The 8,022-nt window shown below is 48.4% G+C and overlaps 2 long non-coding RNA genes across 20 annotated transcripts; both read right to left on the bottom strand.

Moving 5' to 3' along the window:
- Positions 1–896: 896 nt before the first annotated feature.
- Positions 897–4,782, bottom strand: LOC127925551 (uncharacterized). Its single transcript, XR_008121320.1, has 3 exons — positions 4,386–4,782; positions 4,191–4,220; positions 897–1,092 (listed from the first exon to the last, which is right to left on the bottom strand). It is a non-coding gene; the product is annotated as an uncharacterized LOC127925551 (long non-coding RNA).
- Positions 4,783–5,496: 714 nt separating this feature from the next.
- On the bottom strand, positions 5,497–7,500 carry LOC127925554 (uncharacterized). Of its 19 annotated transcripts, none has more exons than XR_008121331.1 (4): positions 7,140–7,178; positions 6,405–6,821; positions 6,246–6,319; positions 5,497–5,910 (listed from the first exon to the last, which is right to left on the bottom strand). It is a non-coding gene; the product is annotated as an uncharacterized LOC127925554 (long non-coding RNA). The 19 variants fall into 19 exon arrangements; XR_008121333.1 differs by lacking the exons at positions 5,497–5,910; positions 7,140–7,178 and adding exons at positions 5,962–6,189; positions 7,428–7,500; XR_008121341.1 differs by lacking the exons at positions 5,497–5,910; positions 7,140–7,178 and adding exons at positions 5,962–6,189; positions 7,428–7,500 and having other exon boundaries at positions 6,405–6,784.
- Positions 7,501–8,022: the final 522 nt, after the last annotated feature.

The following is an 8,022-nucleotide window of genomic DNA, read 5'->3' as shown; positions in this document are numbered from 1 at the left end:
GGGGGGTCGTTATGTTACTGTCTAGAAGGGGTTGGTGTTTCTAGAGATCAATACTGTACCAGAGTCATTATGTTACTGTCTAGAAGGGGTTGGTGTTTCTAGAGATCAATACTGTCCCAGGGGGTCACAATGTTACTGTCTAGAAGGGGTTGGTGTTTCTAGAGATCAATACTGTACCAGAGTCATTATGTTACTGTCTAGAAGGGGTTGGTGTTTCTAGAGATCAATACTGTCCCAGGGGGTCGTTATGTTACTGTCTAGAAGGGGTTGGTGTTTCTAGAGATCAATACTGTACCAGAGTCATTATGTTACTGTCTAGAAGGGGTTGGTGTTTCTAGAGATCAATACTGTACCAGAGTCATTATGTTACTGTCTAGAAGGGGTTGGTGTTTCTAGAGATCAATACTGTACCAGAGTCATTATGTTACTGTCTAGAAGGGGTTGGTGTTTCTAGAGATCAATACTGTCCCAGGGGGAGTCCTTATGTTACTGTCTAGAAGGGGTTGGTGTTTCTAGAGATCAATACTGTCCCAGAGGGGGGGTCGTTATGTTACTGTCTAGAAGGGGTTGGTGTTTCTAGAGATCAATACTGTCCCAGGGGGAGTCCTTATGTTACTGTCTAGAAGGGGTTGGTGTTTCTAGAGATCAATACTGTCCCAGGGGAGTCGTTATGTTACTGTCTAGAAGGGGTTGGTGTTTCTAGAGATCAATACTGTCCCAGGGGGAGTCATTATGTTACTGTCTAGAAGGGGTTGGTGTTTCTAGAGATCAATACTGTCCCAGGGGGAGTCGTTATGTTACTGTCTAGAAGGGGTTGGTGTTTCTAGAGATCAATACTGTCTCAGAGGGGAGTCCCTATGAAGATTTTTGGTACAACGTAACGTGGCCACTAGGAACAAGGCGAAGACACACTCTGTCGCCGTACCTGTTGTCCCTGGGTCGAGGCCTGCAGGGGTCCTTTCTTTAACCTCTGACCTTTCAAGCTACACACCCCGTCATCTTCCTCCGTGTTGTCTGACACTGTGATGACGTCGTCTTGACTCGAGTCGATGACGACGACCTCCTGGAACAACCTTTGACGTCTGGGGTCACCTTGGGGAACGATAGAGGAGAGTTATGGGGTCACCTTGGGGAACGATAGAGGAGAGTTATGGGGTCACCTTGGGGAACGATAGAGGAGAGTTATGGGGTCACCTTGGGGAACGATAGAGGAGAGTTATGGGGTCACCTTGGGGAACGATAGAGGAGAGTTATGGGGTCACCTTGGGGAACGATAAGAGGAGAGTTATGGGGTCACCTTGGGGAACGATAGAGGAGAGTTATGGGGTCACCTTGGGGAACGATAAGAGGAGAGTTATGGGGTCACCTTGGGGAACGATAAGAGGAGAGTTATGGGGTCACCTTGGGGAACGATAGAGGAGAGTTATGGGGTCACCTTGGGGAACGATAGAGGAGAGTTATGGGGTCACCTTGGGGAACGATAGAGGAGAGTTATGGGGTCACCTTGGGGAACGATAGAGGAGAGTTATGGGGTCACCTTGGGGAACGATAGAGGAGAGTTATGGGGTCACCTTGGGGAACGATAGAGGAGAGTTATGGGGTCACCTTGGGGAACGATAGAGGAGAGTTATGGGGTCACCTTGGGGAACGATAAGAGGAGAGTTATGGGGTCACCTTGGGGAACGATAGAGGAGAGTTATGGGGTCACCTTGGGGAACGATAGAGGAGAGTTATGGGGTCACCTTGGGGAACGATAGAGGAGAGTTATGGGGTCACCTTGGGGAACGATAGAGGAGAGTTATGGGGTCACCTTGGGGAACGATAGAGGAGAGTTATGGGGTCACCTTGGGGAACGATAGAGGAGAGTTATGGGGTCACCTTGGGGAACGATAGAGGAGAGTTATGGGGTCACCTTGGGGAACGACAGAGGAGAGTTATGGGGTCACCTTGGGGAACGATAGAGGAGAGTTATGGGGTCACCTTGGGGAACGATAGAGGAGAGTTATGGGGTCACCTTGGGGAACGATAGAGGAGAGTTATGGGGTCACCTTGGGGAACGATAGAGGAGAGTTATGGGGTCACCTTGGGGAACGATAAGAGGAGAGTTATGGGGTCACCTTGGGGAACGATAGAGGAGAGTTATGGGGTCACCTTGGGGAACGATAGAGGAGAGTTATGGGGTCACCTTGGGGAACGATAGAGGAGAGTTATGGGGTCACCTTGGGAACGATAGAGGAGAGTTATGGGGTCACCTTGGGGAACGATAGAGGAGAGTTATGGGGTCACCTTGGGGAACGATAGAGGAGAGTTATGGGGTCACCTTGGAAACGATAGAGGAGAGTTATGGGGTCACCTTGGGGAACGATAGAGGAGAGTTATGGGGTCACCTTGGGGAACGACAGAGGAGAGTTATGGGGTCACCTTGGGGAACGATAAGAGGAGAGTTATGGGGTCACCTTGGGGAACGATAGAGGAGAGTTATGGGGTCACCTTGGGAACGATAAGAGGAGAGTTATGGGGTCACCTTGGGGAACGACAGAGGAGAGTTATGGGGTCACCTTGGGGAACGATAAGAGGAGAGTTATGGGGTCACTAGAATGTTGGAACTAGAATGTTGGAACTAGATGGGGTCAGAATGATGGAACAAGAATGTTGAACTAGAATGATGGAACTAGGGTCAACTAGAATGATGGGAACTAGAATGTTGGGGAGAATGTTATGGGGTCACCTAGAATGTTGGAATGAGAATAGAGGAACTAGAATGTTTGGGGAACTAGAATGTTGGAACGAATGAGGAACTAGAATGTTGGGAATAATGGAACTAGAATGTTGGAACGAATAAGGAACTAGAATGTTAACTGGGGAACTAGAATGTTGGAACGAGAATAATGGAACTAGAATGTTGGAACTAGAATAATGGAACTAGAATGTTTTTGCAACTAGAATGTTGGAACTAGAATGTTGGAACTAGAATGATGGGACTAGAATGTTGGGACTAGAATAATGGGACTAGAATGATGGGACTAGAATGATGGAACTAGAATGATGGGACTAGAATGATGGAACTAGAATGTTGGAACTAGAATGATGGAACTAGAATGTTGGAACTAGAATGTTGGAACTAGAATGTTGGAACTGAATAAACTGTAACTAAATGTTGTATAAACAAACACACAGTATGTGGAACTAGAATCCGTTCTCCTCCACTCAATTTGGAGAGAATCTCTGCTGAATCGGAACTACCCTGTTGGAATAAACAAACACACAGTAGTGAACGTAATGGAACTAGAATTTCCTCCAACTAGAATTTGGAATGAGAATAATGGAACTAGAATGTCTCCTGGAACTAGAATGTATAAACAAACAACAGAAGTGGTCTGTAATGGAACCGTTCTCCTCCACTCACCTTTGGAACTAGAATGACCTCTCTGCTGTCTCCTACCCTGTTGGAATAAATAATGGAACACAATGTAGTGGTCTGAATGTTCTCCTCGACTCACCTTTGTTGGAATGAGACCTTTCTGCCGTCTCCTACCCTGAATAAACAAACAGACAGTAGTGGTCTGTCCGTTCTCCTCCACTCACCTTTGGAACTAGAATGACCTCTCTTGGAACTGAATCTCCTACCCTGTATAAACAAACACACTAGAATAGTGGTCTGTCTGTTCTCCTCCACTCACCTTTGGAGTTTTCTCTGACAGTGTCTCCACCCTGTAAAACCCTGTAAACAAACACACAGTAGTGGTCTGTCTTTCTCCTCCACTCACCTTTGGAGAGACCTCTCTGCTGTCTCCTACCCTGTATAAACAAACACACAGTAGTGGTCTGTCCGTTCTCCTCCACTCACCTTTGGAGAGACCTCTCTGCTGTCTCCTACCCTGTATAAACAAACACACAGTAGTGGTCTGTCTGTTCTCCTCCACTCACCTTTGGAGAGACCTCTCTCTGCTGTCTCCTACCCTGTATAAACAAACACACAGTAGTGGTCTGTCTGTTCTCCTCCCTCCTCACCTTTGGCTGGAGAGACGCTCTCTCCCACTGTCTCCTACCCCCTGTATAAACAAACACACAGTAGTGGTCTGTCTGTTCTCCTCCACTCACCTTTGGAGAGACCTCTCTCTGCTGTCTCTCTAGTTCTACCCTGTATAAACAAACACACAGTAGTGGTCTGTCTGTTCTCCTCCACTCACCTTTGGAGAGACCTCTCTGCCGTCTCCACCCTACCCTGTATAAACAAACACACATTCAGTATCTGTCTGTTCTCCTCCACTCACCTTTCAGAAACTAATGTCTGCCGTCTCCTACCCTGTATAAACAAACACACAGTAGTGGTCTGTCTGTTCTCCTCCACTCACCTTTGGAGAGACCTCTCTGCCGTCTCCTACCCTGTTGGGTTTTCAGTTCGACTTTCTGTTGTTTCTGCTCTGCGTCCCCCAGCAGGTGCTGTCGTAGATCTCTGTTACCATGATCATGTGACAGGGGTGGCCGCTGTCGTTTGGCCTTGCTCCCATCTTCCTCCTCCTCCTCCTTCTCTCCGTGGCTGGAGGAGAGGCGCCTGTCTCCCACCTCCTCCTCCACCTCCTCCTTCTCTCCGTGGCTGGAGGAGAGGCGCCTGTCTCCCACCTCCTCCTCCACCCCCTCCCTGTCTCCGGGGTTAGAGGAGTAGTGGAGTTGGCTGTAGAGTCTGAACTCTAGTTCACTGTCGTCACCCTCTGACCCCTCGGACTCCTCCGCGTACAGCTCATCCTCTAGCTCCGCCCTGTCAAATTAATGCCCCGAACATCACCACGGAGGTCACGACACCCTGCGGTGAGGAGGAAGAGACAGAGAGACAGAGAGAGAGAGAGGGAGAATGAGACAGAAAGACTAATGTAACTCCACCCTACTCATTATCATCAAACTAATGTAAACTCCACCCTATTCATTATCATCAAACTAATGTGAACTCCACCCTATTCATTATCATCAAACTAATGTAACTCCACCCTACAAACATTATCATCATGATCAAACTAATGTAAACTCCACCCTACTCATTATCATCAAACTAATGTAAACTCCACCCCACTCATTACCATCAAACTAATGTGAACTCCACCCTACTCATTATCATCAAACTAATGTAACTCCACCCTACTCATTATCATCAAACTAATGTAAACTCCACCCTACTCATTACCTTCAAACTAATGTGAACTCCACCCTACTCATTATCATCAAACTAATGTGAACTCCACCCAACTTCCTGTTACCTATTTGTGCTCAATGTCAGGTGTGTGTGTGTGTGTGTGTGTGTGTGTGTGTGTGTGTGTGTGTGTGTGTGTGTGTGTGTGTGTGTGTGTGTGTGTGTGTGTGTGTGTGTGTGAGAGAGAGAGGAAAGAGTTTGTGAGGTCCATTGCCCTGGCCAGTGCTGCGTGTCTGTGCCATGATGGCCAGAGATGATTGGCTCCTAGAGTGGAGCCATTGCCCTGGAAACGCCACGCTGACCGCTCACAGACCACCACCAAGGGAATAAGGATAGAGGACAGTGTGTGTGTGTGTGTGTGTGTGTGTGTGTGTGTGTGTGTAGAGAAGAGACCTGGGACGGAGAAATGATGAGGTGTGTGTGTGTGTGGAGAGACTAACATCACCTACCTGAACACAGCTGACTAACATCACCCACCTGAACTACCTGAACACAGCTGACTAACATCACCCACCTGAACTACCTGAACACAGCTGACTAACATCACCCACCTGAACTACCTGAACACAGCACCCACCTGAACTACCTGAACACAGCTGACTAACATCACCCACCTGAACTACCTGAACACAGCTGACTAACATCACCCACCTGAACTACCTGAACACAGCTGACTAACATCACCCACCTGAACTACCTGAACACAGCTGACTAACATCACCCACCTGTACTACCTGAACACAGCTGACTAACATCACCCACCTGAAACACAGCTGACTAACATCACCCACCTGAACACAGCTGACTAACATCACCCACCTGAACTACCTGAACACAGCTGACTAACATCACCCACCTGAACTACCTGAACACAGCTGACTAACATCACCCACCTGAACTACCTGAACACAGCTGACTAACATCACCCACCTGAACTACCTGAACACAGCTGACTAACATCACCCACCTGAACTACCTGAACACAGCTGACTAACATCACCCACCTGAACACAGCTGACTAACATCACCCACCTGAACACAGCTGACTAACATCACCCACCTGAACTACCTGAACACAGCTGACTAACATCACCCACCTGAACTACCTGAACACAGCTGACTAGCATCACCCACCTGAACACAGCTGACTAACATCACCCACCTGAACACAGCTGACTAACATCACCCACCCTGAACACAGCTGACTAACATCACCCACCTGAACTACCTGAACACAGCTGACTAACATCACCCACCTGAACTACCTGAACACAGCTGACTAACATCACCCACCTGAACTACCTGAACACAGCTGACTAACATCACCCACCTGAACTACCTGAACACAGCTGACTAACATCACCCACCTGAACACAGCTGACTAACATCACCCACCTGAACACAGCTGACTAACATCACCCACCTGAACACAGCTGACTAACATCACCCACCTGAACTACCTGAACACAGCTGACTAACATCACCCACCTGAACTACCTGAACACAGCTGACTAACATCACCCACCTGAACTACCTGAACACAGCTGACTAACATCACCCACCTGAACTACCTGAACACAGCTGACTAACATCACCCACCTGAACTACCTGAACACAGCTGACTAACATCACCCACCTGAACACAGCTGACTAACATCACCCTGACCTGAACACAGCTGACTAACATCACCCACCTGAACACAGCTGACTAACATCACCCACCTGAACTACCTGAACACAGCTGACTAACATCACCCACCTGACTACCTGAACACAGCTGACTAACATCACCCACCTGAACTACCCTGACAACATCACCCACCTGAACACAGCTGACTAACATCACCCACCTGAACACAGCTGACTAACATCACCCACCTGAACTACCTGAACACAGCTGACTAACATCACCCACCTGAACTACCTGGTAACACAGCTGACTAACATCACCCACCTGAACTACCTGAACACAGCTGACTAGCATCACCCACCTGAACTACCTGAACACAGCTGACTAGCATCACCCATCTGAACCAGACTAACATCACTACCTGAACACAGATGACTGTCATCACCCACCTGAACTACCTGAAACAGACTCATCACCCACCTGAACACCTGGTAACCAGACTAACATCACCCACCTGAACACAGCTGACTAGCACCCACCTGAACTGCCTGAACACAGCTAACTAACATCACCCACCTGAACTACCTGACTAACATCACCCACCTGAACTACCTGAACACAGCTGACTAACATCACCCACCTGAACACAGCTGACTAACATCACCCACCTGAACACAGCTGACTAACATCACCACCTGAACTACCTGAACACAGCTGACTAACATCACCCACCTGAACACAGCTGACTAACATCTGTCCCACCTGAACACAGCTGACTACTCACCCACCTGAACACAGCTGATCTGTCCAGCATCACCCACTGGTGACCAGATCTGTCCAGCCACCTGAACCTGAACTACCTGGTAACCAGATCTGTCCAGCCTCCTGAACTACCTGGTAACCAGATCTGTCCAGACACCTGAACTACCTGGTAACCAGATCTGTCCAGCCACCTGAACTACCTGGTAACCAGATCTGTCCAGCCACCTGAACTACCTGGTAACCAGATCTGTCCAGCCTCCTGAACTACCTGGTAACCAGATCTGTCCAGCCTCCTGAACTACCTGGTAACCAGATCTGTCCAGCCACCTGAACTACCTGGTAACCAGATCTGTCCAGCCACCTGAACTACCTGGTAACCAGATCTGTCCAGACACCTGAACTACCTGGTAACCAGATCTGTCCAGCCTCCTGAACTACCTGGTAA

The sequence above is a fragment of the Oncorhynchus keta genome, unplaced genomic scaffold, assembly GCF_023373465.1.
Source record: "Oncorhynchus keta strain PuntledgeMale-10-30-2019 unplaced genomic scaffold, Oket_V2 Un_contig_5831_pilon_pilon, whole genome shotgun sequence".
Classification (NCBI taxonomy): domain Eukaryota; kingdom Metazoa; phylum Chordata; class Actinopteri; order Salmoniformes; family Salmonidae; genus Oncorhynchus; species Oncorhynchus keta.
Note: the sequence above shows the minus strand (reverse complement) of the source record. Positions and strands in the feature narration are given on the sequence as shown.